This window comes from Polypterus senegalus, chromosome 1 (assembly GCF_016835505.1).
Source record: "Polypterus senegalus isolate Bchr_013 chromosome 1, ASM1683550v1, whole genome shotgun sequence".
In the NCBI taxonomy this organism is placed as follows: domain Eukaryota; kingdom Metazoa; phylum Chordata; class Cladistia; order Polypteriformes; family Polypteridae; genus Polypterus; species Polypterus senegalus.
This window is the reverse complement of record NC_053154.1, coordinates 17,016,024-17,037,561: the sequence shown is the minus strand read 5'-3', so window position 1 is coordinate 17,037,561 and position 21,538 is coordinate 17,016,024. Positions and strand designations below refer to the sequence as shown.

Genomic DNA, 21,538 nt, shown 5'->3' with positions numbered 1-21,538 from the left:
CACATTCAGACGACAGAGTAAGCGCCCCCTGCTGGCCTCGCCAACATCTGTTCCAGGAGCAACCCAAGCTTTCCCTGGTTGGTCTCCCATCCAAGTACTGGCCGGGCCTGAACATGCTTAGCATCAGGCAGATGACCTCTTCTGAAGTGCAGGTGGTATGACTTCATATAAGTTACTCTAACAATAACGAATGAATTTTCAAAAGACTAAGAGTGCAATTCTCAACGTATTGCCCATTTTTAGACCCTTTAGCGTTAGTAATACATAAATTATGCAGTGCTGCTTCTTGGCACCAATGGTGCCTGTCGTGTCCGGTGTTAGTGAGCAGCTGACTTGCCGCCCCGGTCAGTTCAGTCCCGATGGCAGCTGTACACATTTAGTGAAGGGTGGATTTCCTGTTCCTATTGTGTCCTGATTTAGTGATGCGTCTGCCGCAGCCCCGTGGACAGGAGGTGAGTTCGGAGTTCAGGAAGGCGGAAGAGCATAGAAGCCGGCTTGCAGCCATCACAGAGAAGAAGGGGTAGGAAACGCATTGTAGCGGCTCAGTTTTTGGAATCTTGCTTCAGGTAAGCAAATTCGAGGATCTGTTTCTGCTGGAATGTCCTCCGCTCTTGACCATAAGTGGCAGAAGAAATTTTCAATAATTATTGTGTGGTTTAGAAACCTAAGGGCTACAGAAAAGATACAGTATGAAGTTTGTATGGTGCTGGTTCCTCTGGAGGGCACACTGGGTAGAGCTGCAAGCCTCACCGTACTTTGGCTGCATTTCCAGCAGGGAGTGAATCTTCCATATGTAGATTTTGCGTACCCTCCATGTTTGTGTGGATTTTCCTCCAGGAACTTAACATTGGACTTTTGGAGGAAGATCTGAGAGTTTTGAGTTCCTGAGCTGCAGTCTTTCTTGCCCACTATCTACAGGGGCTTTCTTTCTGTGGTTTGCAGGGCTCTCCCCATCACCCTGTGTCGTGTAGATTGACTTCACCAACTTCACTGCATGGGAGGCTGCCCTGCGTTCACCTTATTCAGGGTTAGCATCTGCTGTATACCTGAAGCTGCTGGTTTAGGGCCTGTGATAAAGGAATGAATGCTTCAAAAGAAGATTAGCACGGCATCTTACGGCTTCATGGACGTCCTGACTTCACGTAACTTATTGGTTCAGGCTTAGGCTTCATAAGCTCACGTGACACAAAATAGAAGTTAAAGCAAACCTGCTTAATGTGAAAACAAGAGGATAAAACAGGGGGAAAAAAAAGGTTTGGGGCAACAAGGGTGACCCTCACGTAATGTCCGGATGAAAATAAACGCTTCAGGGGAAACAAATATAGCAGTGCTGACATGGTGTGGCTCTTCAAAAGCCAAGGGCTGCTTCTCGGACCTCCATACCAGTCAGGAGCTACGTCGTAAGTGACCCCCAGCTACGGGTATTCAGAGGCTTAAGGTTTGGAGGGAGCAGAAGGGGTAGATCTTTGGTTGGACAGTGAAGAAGAAACATCAAAGATGATGAGATAGATAGATATGAAAGGCACGATATGATAGATAGATAGATAGATGTGAAAGGCACTATATGATAGATAGATAGATGTGAAAGGCGCTATATAACAGATAGCTAGATAGATATTAAAGGCACTATATGATAGATAAATAGATGTGAAAGACACTGTATAATAGATAGATAGATAGACAGATAGATATGAAAAGCACTATATGATAGATAGATAGGTAAATATGAATGCCACTATATTGCAATCCTTTTGCTGTAATTAACAGACATCCACAGGTCACCTTGCTGAGGTAGCCATTACGTACATTTTTTTGAATTTTCATAACATATCAGGTCCTACGTTTTCAATGAAGACCAAATTTAAGGTTCAATCTTCAGTAGTTTACAAGTAATCGTGTGATAGACAAACAGACCTTAGCATTTTATAATCAGTGTATATCCTGTGTGTATATATATATGTGTGTGTGTGTGTGTGTGTTCATTATATCTTAGCACATTGTATATTATGTAAAATATCCAGAATAACATCCACCTTAATGAAAAGACAATTTTCTGTGTATCTGCATGTCCTTCTGATTGCTATGTCTCTGTTATCCAACAGGTGGCGCATCACAAACATTACCACTGCTTTCACAAAGCCCCTGCTAAATGGCATATAACAGATGCACCGTCTGCTCGTCTGCTGGAAAGACAAATGCAGTGAAATTTACTACAACAAAATGTTTGTGATGCACCATCTGTTGAAATAACAAATGCGATGCATTTTACAATGGGGGAAATAATTTTTTGATCCCCTGCTGAATTTGTAAGCTTGCTCACTTACAAAGAAATGAACAGTCTCTCATTTTTACAGTAGTGTAAAAAATCCATAAAAAACACATTACATCAAAGTTATAAATTGATTTGCATGTCATTGAGGGAAATAAGGACTTGATCCCCTACAACCCAGCCAGAATTCTGGCTCCCACTGGCAAACTTAAGCCTGGCCTATACATGTGCCTTCTTGAGCAGAGGGGGACCTTGTAGCCGCTGCCAGTTTTCAATCTATTATGGCGTAGTGAATTACCAATGGTGGTCTTGATGACTGTGGTGGTCCCAACTGCCTTCAGATCATTAACAAGCGCCTCCCATGTAGTTTTGGGCTGATCCCTCACCTTTGTCATAATCATCCTCACCCCATGAGGCAAGATCTTGCATGGAGCTCGAGACTGAGGGCGATTGATGATCATTTTATATTTCTTCTGTCTCTGAATAATCACACCAACAGTTGTCACCTCCTCACCATGTTTCTTGCTGGTGGTCTTGTAGCCCATCCCAGCCTTGTGCCGGTCTTGTCCCTGACGTCCTCTGACAGCTCTTTGGTGTTGCCCATGGTGGTGGAGAGGTTGGAATGGAAGGAATTGATTCTGTGGACAGGTGTGCTTTATATACACATCATGAGCTGAGATCAGGAGGATCTGGAATTCATTCATTGATTGTACTCTTCCAATCTGTGGAAGGCAGAATTCTAGCTGGGTTGTAGGGGATCAAATCCTTATTTCCCCCACTATATTACTTGCATGTATTACAAAATATATCAACAGAATGTAACTGCAGCCTACAAATGAGGTTAGTCACATGACACCCAAAATTACGTAATGCCCACAACATCAGTTACAAAATGCCCATGGAATGTCCACTTATACTATGGTAAGGTTATCTGCCTCGGAGTGTGTTTCGTGACTGATGTTGTGTGTTAGGTGACCAATGTCATACATGTTGCAGGCAGCAGTTAGACTTGTCTCAGGTATATTCCAGCAGATGGTGCACAGCAAACGTTAATGCTGAGGTCTTTGCTGAATACTTAGCTTTCAACCCATCTTAGATTGGGTATCACAGTTAGTATTTTATATAAGACTAGGAGGCTTCGCTCCCTGCTCGCTTTGCTCGCCAACCCCCGTGTTTGGTTGTCCGGATACACACTTTTTAAGATTTTTTTTTTTCTTTGAATTGTTGCTATTTCATTAGTTTCACTTTTATTTCAGAACTTCTGTAAAAACAGTATTTGTAATCATGTGAGTCCCAATATGCTGGATCTTTTTAATGAGGTCATTGAGTCGTGTGTTTAATGACTTTGTACCATAATCCAGGATAGGTTTCTCTGTTTGGAATTTCAGCACAGACAAAACGATCTTCATCAGCAGCAGTTGATATATTTTTTTTTTTACAAAGTAACCAATAAATGCGTGTGCGCTAAACTCCGTTTTTGAAATTCTCAAGTTTCTTTATTTGTCACATGCATAGTTTTACAGGACAACACGCAGTGAAACGCATCCTGATCCGCTTATCAAAAACTGTGCAAAGTTTATATCAATCAGTTAGATTAACAAAAAGTCATAGATTGAAAGATAACAGTATAGTACAATATAATAAATAAGTAAAATTATGTGAATAAAGTAGAATTAAGGTGAAATAGTGCAGTGATTATTGTGCAAAACCAAAATTTGACTGGTGCATAGTTAAATGAGGCAGTTTGTTTGTTTGCGCTACTGCGATCTTTACTTTCCTTTTTTTATATTGTAGCGACCCGTGGTTGAGTCTTAAAGTTTTCAGAGCCGTACTCAGCCGTACTCTTCCCCAAGCTGGTCGGCCAGCGGAATGCCAGCGCCATGCCCGCAGCTGTACCTAGCTCATTAATGGCGCTTTTCCACTGCATAGTACGACACGACACGGTTCAGTTCAGCTCACTTTTGGGGGGTTTTCCACTGGGAACAGTACCTGGTACCTGGTCCTTTTTTTAGTACCACCTCAGCCGAGGTTCCAAGCGCGCCGAACCGTTACCAAAACGTGACGTGTAAACTGCTGGTCACTGATTGGCCGGAAGAAAATCGTCATTACTGCGTCACTGGCTATTCTTTTCTTTATACACGCGGAAGTTTGTGTCGCGTCTCTCCATCGCTGGACGCAGTTTTTTGCATAAGTGGATGAATGTTTCTTCAGACATTCGAAAGTTCTCCAGCCACTGAGTGTTTGTAAAACCGGGAACAATCACATCCCACCACTCTGAAGCACGGTTAAATGTCCAAACAGATGGTCTGTTGCGGCGACTTTTTTGCAAAATGTGGAAGATCTGTAATATACAGAATCAGCATTTTAATGTTACACTGGCAGTTAAGTTCATTTTATGCTTTGCAACAGTGATAAAAGTTAGCTAGTGATGTGCTTTTTTTAGATGCTTACCCTTGCGCGTCGTCGAGCTAAAGTGTTGTCGTTGTCTGCGTGTTGTTGTAAAAGTTCCACGGTGTCACGGCAGTAGAGGCGGTGCAACTATAACGACGCGTGAATAATCTCGCCCACTCTAAAGCGGTACTAAACTGCAGTCGAAACGCAAACCGAGCCGAACTGAGCTGAACCAAGGTGAGCTGTACCGAACCGTGCTGTGCCGTACTCTGCAGTGGAAAAGCGTCTTTTGTGCCAGGACCGTCTCGCGATGACGTGGAACATGAGATTCTTGCAAGACATTACGCCCTACTTACAATCAATATCAAATAAGACAACAGGCAGCAAAACATTAAGTCGTCTAAAGGCTTTGAGCACACACAGATTCAGGGCTCTCAGCCCAAATAAAGCGTATAAGGACAGTACGTTCTAAAGGAAATGTGAAGAAGAAAGCAGCGCGGAGAAAAGAGACTCAAAAGCGTTGGTGAGAAAAAAAGAGCAAAAAAGAATAATCGAGGTGCAAATTCAGAAAATAAGGAAAGTAATTATCAGCCCGGAACAAGTGGAACTGAAAAAAAAGCACATCAAATCCGGCTTAGAGTTAAAGGACAAAGCAGAACTTCATAAAGACGTTCACAAACGTTGGCGCTAAACACATGCAGAGCAGGTTAGAGATTATGAAAGCAGTAAAATTAGAAAGGCTCAAAAAAAAAAATAAAATAAAAATGTTGGCACTATACACACGTGGAGAAAGTTAAAGGATGTGAAAGTAGGAAAATTAGAAAATATTGTAGTGACCCGGCAGCCAGGCTGGCGGCATGATGCATTGTGGGTAATTTATGTAAAGTTTAATGTTGTGCTAAATTAGCAAGGCAATCGAATTATTGTTCCTGTTGTAATTGTTGTATGTGTTTGTGTTCAACTGGTAGGGTGGGTTTGGGTTATTGCCGTCCGGGGTTACTAAATTGTAAATAGTTACCATCAATGAGAAAGGTGGCTCCGGTAATGACCCTGGCAATGGCTATGCAATAAGATTGAGCTTTGTTTTCTGATTATCTGCTTAATAAAGAGACACAACAGGACAGAGCTGTGTATTGCTAAGATTTCATTTAAGCAATGATTGCCGAGACCCTCGGAGTCGTGTGGTATATGGGAGACGAGTGCTCGCTGGCTTAAGGCGCTTTTCCACTGCATAGTACGGCACAGCACGGTTCAGTAAAGCTCACCTTGGTTCGGCTCAGCTCGGCTCGGTTTGCGTTTCGACTGCAGTTTAGTACCGCTTTAGAGTGGGCGGGATTATTCACGTGTCGTTAGAGTTGCGCCTCTACTGCCGTGACACCGTGGAACTTTTACAACAACACGCAGACAACGACAACACTTTAGCTCGACGACGCGCAAGGGTAAGCATCTAAAAAAAGCACATCACTAGCTAACTTTTATCACTGTTGCAAAGCATAAAATGAACTTAACTGCCAGTGTAACATTAAAATGCTGATTCTGTATATTACAGATCTTCCACATTTTGCAAAAAGTCGCAACAGACCATCTGTTTGGACATTTAACCGTGCCTCAGAGTGGTGGGATGTGATTGTTCCCGGTTTTACAAACACTCAGTGGCTGGAGAACTTTCGAATGTCTGAAGAAACATTCATCCACTTATGCAAAAAACTGCGTCCAGCGATGGAGAGACGGGACACAAACTTCCGCGTGTATAAAGAAAAGAATAGCCAGTGACGCAGTAATGACGATTTTCTCCGGCCAATCAGTGACCAGCAGAGTTTACACGTCACGTTTTGGTAGCGGTTCGGCGCTTGGAACCTCGGCTGAGGTGGTACTAAAAAAAGGACCAGGTACCAGGTACTGTTCCCAGTGGAAAACCCCCCAAAAGTGAGCTGAACTGAACCGTGTCGTGCCGTACTATGCAGTGGAAAAGCGCCATAAGTCTCATGTTTAAGGTCCCCGGCGAGACGCTCTGTGGCCATCTCGCGATTTCTTTTAAATGTCTTCCGTGATCTTAACATGAAGATCACGTCTCGACGCCCTTGTGTTTCTCTCCAGGATTATTTTTTTTTTATAATAGAGAGATATGGAAATACATCTTAAAAATTCCTTTTATAATAAGGTGTTGTGTAATTAGAGAAGAGAAGGTTATTCATTATATCTAAATGAACAATACTTGATATCATATAAAGCGCTGCTTACATACAGACCCACAATATCTTATATCATACACTCACAGGCCACTTTATTAGTATTAGTATCTGGTTGGACCCCCTTTTGCCTTCAGAACTGCCGTAATTCTTCATGGCATCGATTCAACAAGGTGCTGGAAACACTCGTCAGAGATTGTGTTCCATATTGACATGATAGCATCACACACTTGCTGCAGATTTGTCAGCTGCACATCCATGATGCCAATCTTCTGCTCCACCACATCCCAAAGGTGCTCTACTGTATTGAGTTCTGCCGACTGTGGAGGCCATTTAAGTCCAGTGAACTCATTGTCAGGTTCAAGAAACCAGTTTGAGATGACCTGAGCTTTGTGACATGGCGTGTTATCCAGCTAGAAGGAGCCATCAGAAGATGGGGACACTGAGGTCATAAAGGGATGGACGTGGTCAGCAACAACACTCAGGTAGGCTGTGGCATTTAAACGATGCTCAGTTGGTACTAAGGGGCCCAAAGTGTGAACAGAAAATATCACCAACATCATTACACCACCACCAGCAGCCTGAACTGTTGATACGAGGCAGGATGGATCCATGCTGTCATGTTGTTGACCCCACCATCTGAATGTCACAACAGAAATTGAGACTCATCAGACCAAGTGACGTTTTTCCAGTCTTCTGTTGTCCAATTTTGATGAGTCCGTGTGAATTCTAGCCTCAGTTACCTGTTCTTAGCTGACAGGAGTGTCACCCGGTGGGGTCTCCTGCTGCTGTAGCCCACCTGCTTCAGGGTTTTGACGTGTTGTGTGTTCAGAGCTGCTCTTGTAATGAGTGGTGATTTGAGTTCCTGCTGCCTTTCTATCACCTCAAACATGTCTGGCTATTCTCCTCTGACCTCTGGCATCAAGAAGACATTTTCGCCCCTCACTCACTGCCACTCACTGATATTTTCCCTTTTTCAGATCATTCTCAGTAAACCCTAGAGATGTTTGTGTGTGAAAATCCTGACAGATCAGCAGTTTCTGAAACACTCAGAGCAGCCCGCCTGGCACCAACAGCCACGCCACGTTTAGGGTCACTTCAGTCTCCTTTCTTCTCCAGTCTGACGCTCAGCAGGTCATCTTGATGACGTCTACAAGCTGAAATGCATTGAGTTGCTGCCCTGTGATTGGCTGATTAGAGGTTCGCATTAACAAGTCATTGAACAGGTGGACCTAATAAAGTGGCCGGCGAGTGTAAAAAGCTTTACATCTTAATGGCTGATATATCATATGAAACAGCATGTGCTTTATATCTAACACTTTTGTACAGGAGAACATGTAAGAACCTTTGAGGTATCGACTTGTCAGACCACAGTGGTGCGCCTTCCTTGATGATCGTATGTTGACTGATGCCATCTTGGGTGAGGCGTCTGGCTTTATCTTGTCTGAAGTAGCAGAGCAGCAGGCTTTGGGTAAAAAAAAAAATCAAATGTTTTCATCGGGGTCTTCTTGGCTGTGAACGGAAGAGGAAAACTAATAAGTAGTGGTGCTAACGGGCAGATTGAGCCATCAGAGGTGCGCCATACTGTTTGACAGTCTGTATAAAATCTGTATGTCAAGAGGCCATACTTCAACCATTAATTAACGGACTACTATTGTTGTCTTCCATATGTGTTGATCATTTTCTAGTTTGTTTTCTGTGTTTTCACAAATCTGTGTCTTTCTGTATTTCGTAATTTGGACAATTGCATTTGTCACAGCGCTCTGCGCCGGCACTCCGTGAAGAACGCTACACAAAGTTAACTGCGCTGAACATAAAATGCCTCTAATCAGCAGTCTTCTGAAGATAATCACAATGAACTGTACAATGGCAGACCCCACACTCTGACCCCCAAAGGTCACACGAAAAAGACAATTTCCCCTCGGGGGGACTGATATATAAATTACCAAATGAGGCTGGCCTGTTTGAAGAGACCAGGATTTTCTTTCAGGATTCCACGCAATGTTAAACACGAGATATTAAAAAGGATATTCCTTAAAATCAAATCACATCGTTTAAATTAGGAGGAAACACGGGAAGAATTCACCCATCTGGTGTCTTGTAGATACCTGGCAATGGCATATAGCAGATACAGTATATTTAAAAATAAATGAAACTCGCGTGTCACCTTTAGTTCTCTGTCAAGCCCTTAATAAACAAATAAATATAAATTGGACTGGACTGCCAATACTGATGATCTGTGCAAGAGAGGACAGAGCCGACTATACTTCATTAGAAGGCTGGCGTCCTTCAACATCTGCAATAAGATGCTGCAAATCAGTGGCGGCCGTAGGAGTACGCGAGGCTTTGGGCGAGTGTCATATGCGGGGCCGAGAGCCATAAGTGTAGGCTGTATACCGTACCACCACGCTCACGGGCTTGTCCTCCTCTAATGCTGTACGTCTTATTATTGTTAAAAAACATGGTGCCTTATGTAGGTACTATTGGCCGTTTGATTACATTACGTATTCTAACTGTTCTTATATTGGTTTAGTGGCCTTTAATCAACTTAATTAATGATTCAGAAACATTTTGCACGCAAAATTAACAAACTAGATGACAGTTGTTTCTGCCGAACCCACTGGAGTCGGCAAATTTATTTAATTACGGAGAACCAGAACACTTGTAATAAAACGAACACTTACCAGCGCCTGCCGAGGACCACTCTTTTCACCCAAAAGCAAGAAACATGATATCTCACTCTATATTTCGACAAGAAGGAAGAGTCGAGATGAGGCCATTTGGAGACACCTGCATGGTATTAGCGTCGCCTTCTTTGTTGACCCAGTGTAAATCCGAAACTGAAGGGCGTAATTATTATGGTATTTTGAAACCAAAAATGTTGTGCTAACAACTTTCTTGGTTATTGGTATAGATGCCGGGAAAGGCTTCTAAAGTAACAAGTCCTCGTTTATGAGTGGTTTCCGAAGAAATCCACCACGTACCGTATTTCAGTCTATAACGGATTTGAACATCTTGCAGAGGCCCCGCATATTTGTATGATGAGCTGACGGTGACAAAAGAATCTCCTATTGCAGGGCCTGGGACGAGTGCCCTAGTCGCCACCTCCAAAGGCCGCCTCTGTGCAAATGTTCTATCAGACGGTTGTGGCGAACGCCATCTTCTACGCAGTGGTGTGCTAGGAAGGCAGAATAAAGAAGAGGGACGCCTCACACCTGGACAAACTGGTGAGGAAGGCAGGCTCTGTTGTAGGCACGGAGCTGGACGGTTTAACATCCGTGGCAGAGCGACGGGCGCTGAACAGACTTCTGTCAATCATGGAGAATCCACTGAACAGGATCATCTCCAGACAGAGGAGCAGCTTCAGAGACAGACTGCTGTCACCGTCCTGCTCCACTGACAGACTGAGGAGACCCCACACTATGCGACTCTTCACTTCCACCCGAGAGGGTAGACGCTAACATTATACAAAGTTATTGTCTGTTATACCTGCATTGTTATCACTCTTTAATTTAATATTGTTTTCTATCAGTATGCTGCTGCTGGAGTATGAAGTATCTATCTATCTATCTATCTATCTATCTATCTATCTATCTATCTATCTATCTGTCTATTATATAGTGCCTTTCACATCTATCTACATGTATCTATCTATCTACAGTATATAATGCCTTTCCTATCTATCTGTCTAACTGGCATATAGTGCCTTTCATATCTATCTATCTATCTATCTATCTATCTATCTATCTATCTATCTATCTATCTATCTATCTATCTATCTATCTATCTATCTATCTATCTATCTCATAACCAGGCTTTACTTTATGCCCTGTTAGGTCCCGGTGGCTCATCGTTCTGCGCCTTCTGGAGGATTTGGAGCCATGACCTTTACGCCAGTCCACATTTTCTGAAAAGAAGAAGAACATGCCGTTGCTGGCCCAGAGCAGGTCAGCTTGCATCGACGGCCCCGTAAGACGAAACGTCAAACGGCTGCTGAGACTTTGGAAGAGCCACAGGTAAGGGGATGCAAAGATTTCCAGAAATGTTCACAAAGTCCCGTTTTGAGAGAACCCAAAGTGTCCAGCAAACCAACAAACAAACAAAGTCACTTTTTGCACTCGTTCCTATTTTTGTATTTGTGCTGGGAATTAACAGAAGTAAAGACCTCCCCGTCATTAGTGCCTTACAGTTGTACTTCTTTTTAGAACGTTCAATAATAGCTTATAAATAGATAGCAATTATGAGTGGAAAACACCCTCTTGTTTACCGACTTTTTTTAGATGTGAAAAGAGGAAACTGCTAAAATAATAAAGCGTGAGCCTTTTATCTGATTTGAATCAAAGTCATCAGAGTGGAACTGAAACAGAATGATGCGTTTATTTAGGATTATTAAATTTAGAAAAACAATAAAACTGACAAATCCCATAATCAGTTGTAGGTCAGTCAGTCAGTCACTCACTGTCCAACCCGCTATATCCTAACACAGGGTCACGGGGGTCTGCTGGTGCCAATCCCAGCCAACATAGGGAGCAAGGCAGGAACAAATCCTGGGCAGGGTGCCAGCCCACCGCAGGGCACACACACACACCCCAAGCACACACTAGGGACAATTTAGGATCGCCAATGCACCTAACCTGCATGTCTTTGGACTGTGGGAGGAAACCCACGCAGACACGGGGAGGACATGGGAAGAGAGCCCAGGTCTCCTAACTGTGAGGCAGCAGCGCCACCACTGTGCCACTGTGCCACCCTCAGTTGTAGGTTTTGTGGGAATTTTGTTTTTTTTTGGTATGGATTTAGCAACTTTCAAGTTACTTTGTGCGCATTTTTAAACATGTCATCTTTTCTACTTTATTAAAAAACATTTTTTAATAGTGCTAGCTGAGCTACCCGTCTAAGTCAAGCTAAAATCAGAGTAGTTAATGGAGACCTCAGCATAAATGTCTGCAAGCCAGCGTGTCCTTCTGCTTGGTATGTCCCTGTGCCAAATGTTAAGAAACAGAAAGTGCTGCTGGTAGTGATGCGCCATCTGTTGGATAGCAGAGACATAGCAACCCACAGTCATACAGACAGCCACTTGCCCTTTTATTAAGGTGAATATCTTATTAGCATCCATTTATACAAGAAAATTCAAAACGTTTCTGCTCTTTTTTTTTATTCTGTTTATTAAGAATTTCAAAAACAAATGACATCCCTTTTCTACATAGTCGCCTTCATTTGTGATGCGATTTTCCCCGCGTCGTACCAACTTCACCGTTTCCAACCAAAATATAAAAGTGCAGAAACTTTTTGAATGTCCCTCGTAATTCTAAGGTAAATTGTATTGTTATTTCTAAATGAGTTTAATTAGATTAAATCATGAGGTTTGGTGAAGAAGAGATTGCAGGCAGGGTGGAGAAGAGTGTCAGGAGTGATTTGTGACAGACGGGTATCAGCGAGAGTGAAAGGGAAGGTCTACAGGACGGTAGTGAGACCAGCCATATTATATAGGTTGGAGACGGTGGCACTGACCAGAAAGCAGGAGACAGAGCTGGAGGTGGCAGAGTTAAAGATGCTAAGATTTGCAGATGGACAGGATTAGAAATGAGGACATTAGACGGTCAGCTCAAGTTGGACGGTTGGGAGACAAAGTCAGAGAGGCGAGATTGCATTGGTTTGGACATGTGCAGAGGAGAGATGCTGGGTATATTGAGAGAAGGATGCTAAGGATAGAGCTGCCAGGAAAAAGGAAAAGAGGAAGACCTAAGAGAAGGTTTATGGATGTGGTGAGAGAGGACATGCAGGTGATGGGTGTAACAGAGCAAGATGGAGAGGACAGGAAGAGACAGAAGAAGATGATCCGCTGTGGCGACCCTAACGGGAGCAGCCGAGAAGAAGATTAGATCAGATTGGATAAACTTTATTAAACCCATGTGGAAATTGAAATGCATACAGCAGCAGAAACATCAAAAAACAGCAATACACACTCACAGGACAAATAATACAATCAATCAATCATTTATATTGTGCAGAAATTGCAGAATGATTTTAAAATATCAAAATGAATTTAAAGGTTTAGTTTGGGACATCTGGAGGGAGCATTACATACAATGTAGCAATGAGGAATTAGAGGGATAATTAATTAATGAGGGATTAGATTAGCTAAACTTTATTAATCCCATCAGGAAATTCAGATACAATACAATACAATACAATTTATTTTTCTATAGCCCAAAATCACACAAGAAGTTCCGCAGTGGGCTTTAGAAGGCCCTGCCTCTTGACAGCCTTGACTCTGTAAGAAGACAATGAAAAACTCCCAGAAAAAACCCTTGTTGGGAAAAAATGGAAGAAACCTCGGAAAAGGCAGTTCAAAAAGAGACCCCTTACCAGGTAGGTTGGGCGTGCAGTGGGTGTGGGGTCAATACAATATAATAGTGCAATAGAAATATTACAAGTACGGATCAGAACCCATGTGGTGGGGTGGCACCCTGCCCGGGGTTTGTTTCCTGCCTTGCGCCCTGTGTTGGCTGGGATTGGCTCCAGCAGACCCCTGTGACCCTGTACTTAGGATATAGCGGGTTGGATAATGGATGGACAGATGGATCAGAACCCAACAGTAGATGATATCCCATAATACGATTTGGATTTGTTTAGAGTCCTGGAGACCTCAGCCATCAAGCTGCCTCCCCCGTTTGGCCATTTGACAGCCGAGTCAATGCTGGGCCAGCCAATCCAATGAAAGGACCCCTCTACCCAACGATTCCTGCGATCCTCCATCAGAGATGACTTTACCTTCGGCAGACAAAACAAAATGGCTGGTGGGTGGTGGCACCAAGTGCCACATTTGAATACCGAGAAGAGAAACAGAATAGGTGAGTTGATAATAATAATACATTTTATTATTATTCTAAACACTTAAGGTCACCAAACCATAGATAACACACACGTTAAAAACAAAACTAAAATACAAAAATTAAAATCAGACAGAGCAATTGTAACCAAAGAGGAGAAAGCAAGTCTTAAACAGATGAGTTTTAAGTTTAGATTTGAAAAGTGAAAATGAATCAAAATTTCTAAGCTCGGATGGTAATCCTGACTGAATGCTCTGCTCCCATGGTGGTCAGATGAATGAAGGGGGCCGTCAAGTGAATGCCGGAAGAGGATCTAAGGGTGCAGGAGGGAACAGCAACATGGAGGAGGTCAGACAGATATGGAGGGCTGAGGTTGTGCAGAGCCTTGAATGTTAATAGGAGAATTTTGAAGTCGTTGCGGAACTTAACCGGAAGCCAGTGAAGCTGCTACAAGGAGTGATATCATGAATAGAGGAGGTCCTAGTAATGATGCAGGCAGCTGAATTCTAGACCAGTTGAAGCTTAGAGAGAGATGTGTAAGAAAGACCAAAGTAAAGGGAATTGCAATAATTGGGGCAAGAAGTGACAAAGCTATGAACGAGGATAGCAGTGGTGTGGGAAGTTAGGGAGGGACGAATACGGTTAATGTTACGTAGGTGAAAATATACACACTGGGAGATGTTATTGATGTGTATTGTATTGTATTGTATTGAGGTTTACTTGTGTTCTGTTCTGTGTATTGTATTGACCCCCTTCTTTTGACACCCACTGCACGTCCAACCTACCTGGTAAGGGGTCTCTCTTTGAACTGCCTTTCCCAAGGTTTCTTCCATTTTTCCCTACAAGGAGTTTTTCTTTGTCCTCTTAGAGAGTTGAGGCTGGGGGGCTGTCAAGAGGCAGGGCCTGTTAAAGCCCACTGCAGCACTTCCTGTGTGATTTTGGGCTACTATACAAAAATAAATTGTATTGTATTGTATGTGGGACTGAAATGATAGAGTACTGTCAAGGATGACACCTGTGGGGAAAGGGAGACAAAGGAATTATCAATAACAAATGAAAAATGATCAGCTTTGGATAATGTTGATTTTGTACCAATGAGGAGAACCTCAGTTTTGTCACTTATTATTTAATTTAAGAAAATCTGAAGAAAACCAGGATTTGATTTCTGCTATGCAATCAATAAGTGAGGAGGGTGAGAAGGAAGCAGTACGTCTGCTAGTGTGATAGAGCTGGGTGTCATCAGCGTAACGGTGGAAATTAAAGTTATATTTTACAAAAGATAGAAGGGGAAGGAGGTAAATAAAGAAGAGGAGGGGCCCCAGGACGGAGCCCACCTGAAGTAACAGCGGTGGTGGGTTTTGAGCTGAACAAACGGAGTGCGGCCTGAGAGGTAGGATCTGAACCAATCTAGTGGTGTGTGGGTAATGCCAATCGAAGATAATCTATTGAGAAGAGTAGCGTGACAAATAGTGTCAAAGGCCGCACTCAGATCAAGGAGGATGAGAATAGGAATTAAAGCAGAATCAGCTGCCATAAGGAGGTCATTAGTCATTTTTATAAGTGCTGTTTCTGTACTGTGGAGGGGGAACTGTTCATACAGATTAGTTTGAGATAAATGAGACCCACCCCCAGGAGACCACAGTGTAGGGCCCCACCCTGGCTACTATGCACTGATAGAACATTTCCAGCAGCTCACGGCACACATCACCAGACCTGAGTCTCCTTAGCAAGTCCAGTCTGCTCAGGCCCTTCTTGTTCAGCTCCACGGTGTTGTCAGACCGGTCCAGTTTGTTGTTTTTAGTGGACCCCCAGGTCCTTGTAGCTCTGCACCACTTACTTCCATGTCCTCGCCTGAATGGTGACTGGTCTCAGAGGCTCCTTGGCATGCCAGAAGTTCACCGCCAGCTCTTTTGTGTTGCTGATGTTGAGTCGTAGGTTGTTGTCCCTGCACCACAAGATGAACTCCTTCACGACTTTCCTGTAACTCCGACTCATCTTCATTTTTAACGCGGCCTGCGATGGACGAGTCCATAAGCCAGTGCTGGTATTGCATTGTGTAGAGGGGCAAACAGGAAGGGAGACAGGACAGTGCCCTGAGGTGCTAGCTGAGCTGAATTCATTGTTGTATATACAAGGGGGGGGGGCCAAGAATTTTTAAAAAATCGTATATTTCTCTGAACATTTCCAAAACTCTCAAAATCCTCTCCCTGAGATGCAATACTCTTGTCCCTCCGCTTCTTGCATTGTTCAAAACTGTTCTGAAACTCTTCCAAAGTGATAGTCTTCAGTGCCTCCGTGGTTTGCTTCTTGGCCTCCTCTAGATCAGGGGTGTCAAACTCAAGGCCTGGAGGGCCGCAGTGGCTGCAGGTTTTCATTCTAACCCTTTTCCTAACCAGTAAGCAGTTTTTACTGCTAATTAACTTCTTTTCCCTTCAGTTTAATTGCCCTGTTCTTAAGGACTCAGGCCTCTGAATTTATTCCTTTCTTCATTAAATGACAGCCAAACAGAAATGAGATGTGAAATGAGCCAACAGATGACCAGCAAAACTGGGATTTCACACTCCAACCAATTTCACTCTAACCAATCTCTTAATGAGAATCTGATTCTTGCTCTTAACTCTTTCAGGGCTGATGTCAACTTTTAACGAAATTCAGGGGTAGAGGACGGTAATTGGCTGTAAACTATGACAAAACTCGTCCTTACGTTTTAGTTCAGCTGTCTTTGCTAGAAGGAAAGTTCAGTAGTCTTTGGTGATTTAACCTCGATTCCTCGATCAAGGAGGATGAGAATAGGAATTAAAGCAGAATCAGCTGCCATAAGGAGGTCATTAGTCATTTTTATAAGTGCTGTTTCTGTACTGTGGAGGGGGAACTGTTCATAAAGATTAGTTTGAGATAAATGAGAATGCAGCAGAAACATAAAAAACAAGAATACAGGCTCAAATAATACAATCACTCCATCAATAAAAATGCAGTGGAACCTCGGTTTGCGAGCATAATTCTTTCCGGAAACGTGCTCGCAGTCCAAAGCACTCGTATATCAAAGTGAATTTCCCCATAAGAAATAATGGAAACTCAGATGATTCGTCCCACAACCCAAAACTAGTCATATAAAAATGATTAATCCAAAATATAAAGTAAACAAATGAACCTGCACTTTACCTTTGAAAAGAATCATGGCTGGTGTGAAAGAGTTTCTAAACTCTTGTGGGATTCCACCCAACGGGACGACAGGCGGAAGAGCGTCCCAAAGCAATCGCAGTCTCCCAGCGTTTTAGCAGTTCGCTGTTCAAAAGCGAATCCAGGAAGATCGCGGACATGCTGTAAGCACCTGCCGTCAGTGGGTGATACGAGGAACAAGAGGCATTATAAATGTGCAGGGCGCAGGACTGCTTGGCCACGACCCTGCCTGACTGCTGTATCTGCGTATAGGAGAGGGCGGCAGATCCCGCTGCAGTAAATAACCGCGCAGTTGCTGTTTCAAGCTGAATAAAGCTGGTGGTGCAAGACGGGGACTTGCACATCACATCACAGCACACACACACACACACACACACACACACACAGTCACTATGCTGTAGTAAACAGTATACGCTCGTACGTTGACTATATGAGTGAGGCACGCTGACTCAGACGGAGAATAGGAGACGATTACCCACAATCCCGCAGCGAGAGAGAGAGAGAGAACCATCAGCTCAGTTGTGATCACGTGACGCTCAGCAGACAAAGCGTATACAGATTACTCGTATTGCAAGACGTCGCTCGTTTATCAAGTCAAAATTTCTTAAAAATTTTTGCTCGTCTTGCAAAACACTTGTAAACCAAGTTACTCGCAATCCGAGGTTCCACTGTAAATGGATATTTCAAAATGAACTTAATGAGCACACCGGGTGGAAGCCTTGAATTGCCTGATAGCAGTGGGCTGAAAAGACCCCCAGAGCACTGTGGAGGAATGAGCCTGTGACTAAAAGGGCTCCAAAAAAGCGCCCACTGGAGGGGATGGAGTGGATTTTTCACGATGGCGTCCAGTTTTGCCACCATCATCCTATCCACTGCAGCTTCCAGCGTATCCAGGGTTGGCTCAGGCTTTCCTGATCAGCTTGTTCTGCCATTGTGCTTCTTTTGAACTCAAGTTGCTTCCCCAGGAGACCAGCAGCTCACGGCACATCACACACACACACAGTCACAATGTGTGTGCATGAGTAGCGAAAAGCAAACCGCCTCTAAAAGGACATCTGGCGAGAGATTAAAGCGAATGTGAAAATTAAAATACTCCATGGATGTTTTATGTATTATTGCTGAACCGGACTCTGACTTGTCGGACTTGGAATTTGATGCAAGTGATCTGGAGATGGCGGTCAAAAATGAAAGTGATTGACCAGCATCGTCTGATTGGTCCCCAGCTGATCGCGGTGCTGAAGACGTTCAGGTAGCTGATACGCCTAAGGCAGCGTTCGCCTGGGAGGACCACCACTCATGATGACAAGAGGTACAAACCATACTGCGTCACACCGCAACTGCCACCACTGCTCACCTGCTGCGCGAAGACAGCCGGCCCACCGTGCATTCCTTCTGGCCATCGAGGCGCCCCCGTGCCTCCAGAGACGCCAAACATGTGCCAACAGTAGCCGCAGCAAATAGCACCAGACGTTTTATGTTGATATATGTGTGAAACCATTGCTTTGTTTGCTTATTAGAAAACTGAAAACATATTCAGCCCTCAAAGAGTCAATTAGACTCATTATTCGATGCCACGGCCTGTTGCTGCCCTCATTCTGCCACAGCAGACATTTCCAAGACTGTTGATTTTTCTGTTTTTTCTGAGACCACCATCAGAATGTTTTGGTGACCTGATAGATCAACCTTACCAAGACCATCGCTGTTCTTGATTTTCAGCTATTGTGAGCTGGTCATGTGGCGGCTTGGTTTGTGTCTCATTATTGTTTGGCTGGTCATTAAGGAAAAAGAGACAATTCAGGGGCCAGAGTCAAGTTAATTAATCCGCAGCAAAAACTGGCCACTAATGAAGAAGATGGTTAGGAAGAAAACCTGCAGCCACTGCGGCCCTCCAGGACCCGGAGTTCGACACCCGTGCTCCAGATCCTTAATATGCTTTCCTTGAAGGTCCCTCTTCATATTTGGGAATAAGAAAAAAATCACAGGGCGCAAAGTCCAGGGAGTAGGGGGGGGATTGAGCCGTTGTCATCCTGTTTTTCATGAGAAACTGCCGCACGCTCAGTGCTGTGCTGACCCGATGCTGAAGCCACTCGCATGACCGCCGCAGTTGGGGTCGTTTCCTCTGCACAGCGTCACGCCATCGCTTGAGCACTTTAAGGTTAAAAACCCTGGCCTGGCTCATAGCTTCTTCTTTGAAAGCCTGTCGAAGCATCGTGACGGCTTCTGCTGCCGTTTTCCCCAAAAGGAAACAGAACTTGATGCAGACACGTTACTCTTTCAAGTCTGCCATCATAAAATCGACAAAGTAACAGAGTAACAGAGTAACAGAGGCTCAAGGAAAAAAAATTACACTGAACTTACACACCTTCCCCCCCAAGGACCCCGCTTGGCCAAATGATGGCGAGGGCAGTCTACTACACGCAACAGGCTGGCAAATGTCGGAACTAACGCCCCTCCAGCCTCCACAAAACATTCTCATTATTTTTGGGTCCCACGTCGTATATTATTTTATTAGTTTTGTTATAATTAGAGCCAAGATGGCATGGTGCCCATTTGCTGTGTGCTGTGCAGACATTTCCTAGTGTTTGTTGTGAGTTTACTGTCAAAGATGTCCGTTTTGTGTCAACTGGTGTTTCTAAACCAGCCCTGTATCACGAGTAGGCCCCACAATGGACTGGCACCCTTTCCTGGATTGGGTCCTGCCAGTCTGCACTTCTACAGGACCCTAAGGCTGCCATCCATCCATCCATTTTGCAACCCGCTGAATCCAAACACAGGGTCACGGGGGTCTGCTGGAGCCAATCCCAGCCAACACAGGGCACAAGGCAGGAATCCAATCCCGGGCAGGGTGCCAACCCTTAGGGCTGCGTCCAAGACCATTTTATTTATACAGCACATTTAAAACAATAAAAGATGACCAAAGTGTTCTAAAGTTTCCATAAATACACCAATAAATATAGAGCTACAGTAAATAAATACACCTAACTATATCACTGAGCTAAAAACCAGTTCCCTCAAGCGAGTTTGAAAAGCTGAGGTAAAAAGATCGGTTTTCGGACTGGCTGTTAAAGTGCCCACAGTTGGTGCTGACCTGACTTTAAGAAGGTCGACTACTCCAAAGTTATGGGGCAGCTACTGTAAAAGCAGTTTTTTTGTACGTGTTAATGTTATGCAATTTCATAAGTCATGTAGTAGTGTAGTTTTGAACGAAAAATATAATGTGGTTCAAAGATTATAAAGAGTGTATTAAGTGCTTATATGTTTCAAAAATAAACTATTACATATTAAATTGAAAATTATAAATCAACTTTTTTGGGGTCACAGAATTCTGTGCTTTAGCCAAGGGTGTAGAAATGTGTAAATCCAGCCCTGGTTAGATGGTGAAGTGGTGAGAGGCAGTTAGCTAATTGATTAGTTGGCCAGAATGACTAAGCTGTGGTGGGCAATTCAGCCTGGGCTCCTTCTGAAAGATGCCCGGGTATCTTTCATAACCACAGATAACCAGTCAGGACCTCAGTTTTATGTCTTATGCCAAGGACGGTGCAATTTTTACAACCCTGTGCCCCCATCAGTACACTCGGCCATTGGGATCCACATTCACACCACAGGGTTAGCGCCCCCTGCTGGCCTCGCCAACACCTCTTCCAGCATTGACCCAAGCTTTTCCTCAATGGTCTCTCATCCAAGATGCTTAGCTTTAGGTGGCTGGCCTGTATGACTTTGTTCCCAAGAATACCTTAGCCCACGGGTCATGATTTACTATTGTACAGTCATATGAAAACGTTTAGGAACCCCTCTCAGCCTGCATAATAATTGACTCGACTTTCAACAAGAAAGATACCAGTGGTATGTCTTTCATTTTCTAGGAACATCTGAGTCCTGAGGTGTTTTCTGAACAAAGATTTTTAGTGAAGCAGTATTTAGTTGTATGAAATTAAATCAAATGTGGCTGTGCACAAATGTGGGTCCCCTTGTCATTTTGCTGATTTGAATGCCTGTCACTGCTCAATGCTGATTACTGGCAACACCAAATTGGTTGGATGAGCTCGTTAATCCTTGAACTTCATAGACAGGAGTGTCCAATCATGAGTGGTCAAAGGTATTTAAGGTGGTCAATTGCAAGTTGTGCTTCCTTCCCTTTGACTCTCCTCTGAAGAGCGACAGACAGCATGGGATCCTCAAAGCAACTCTCCAAAGATCTGAAAACAAAGATTGTTGAGTCTCCTGGTTTAGGGGAAGGCTACAAAAAGCGATCTCAGAGGTTTAAACTGCCAGTGTCAACTGTAAGGAATGGAATCAGGAAATGGAAGGCCACAGGCACAGTTGCTGTTAAACCAACTCAGGTCTGGCAGGCCAAGAAAAATACAGGAGTGGCATATGAGCAGGATTGTGAGAAGGTTACAGACAACACACAGATCACCTCCAAAGACCTGCAAGAACATCTCGCTGCAGATGGTGTATCTGGACATCGTTCTACAATTCAGCGCAATTTGAACAAAGAACATCTGTATGGCAGGGTGATGAGAAAGAAGCCCTTTCTGCACTCACGCCACAAACAGAGTCGCTTGTTGTATGCCAATGCTCATTTAGACAAACCAGATTCATTTTGGAACAAAGTGCTTTGGACTGATTAGACAAAAATTGAGTTATTTGGTCAGAACAAAAAGTGCTTTGCATGG

The 21,538-nt window shown here is 43.7% G+C and overlaps 1 protein-coding gene across 2 annotated transcripts in view; it reads left to right on the top strand.

The window, feature by feature from the left end:
• Positions 1–21,538, top strand: part of LOC120523216 (proline-rich protein 5-like) — a 153,512-nt gene that overhangs the window by 68,202 nt on the left and 63,772 nt on the right. The window contains exon 2 of one of the 2 annotated variants that reach the window (XM_039744292.1): positions 10,686–10,865. The gene's annotated coding sequence lies outside the window, so the exon portion shown is untranslated. Of the gene's footprint in view, positions 1–10,685; positions 10,866–13,676; positions 13,704–21,538 lie in introns of those variants that run through there. The other variant, XM_039744301.1, reaches the window with a different exon arrangement.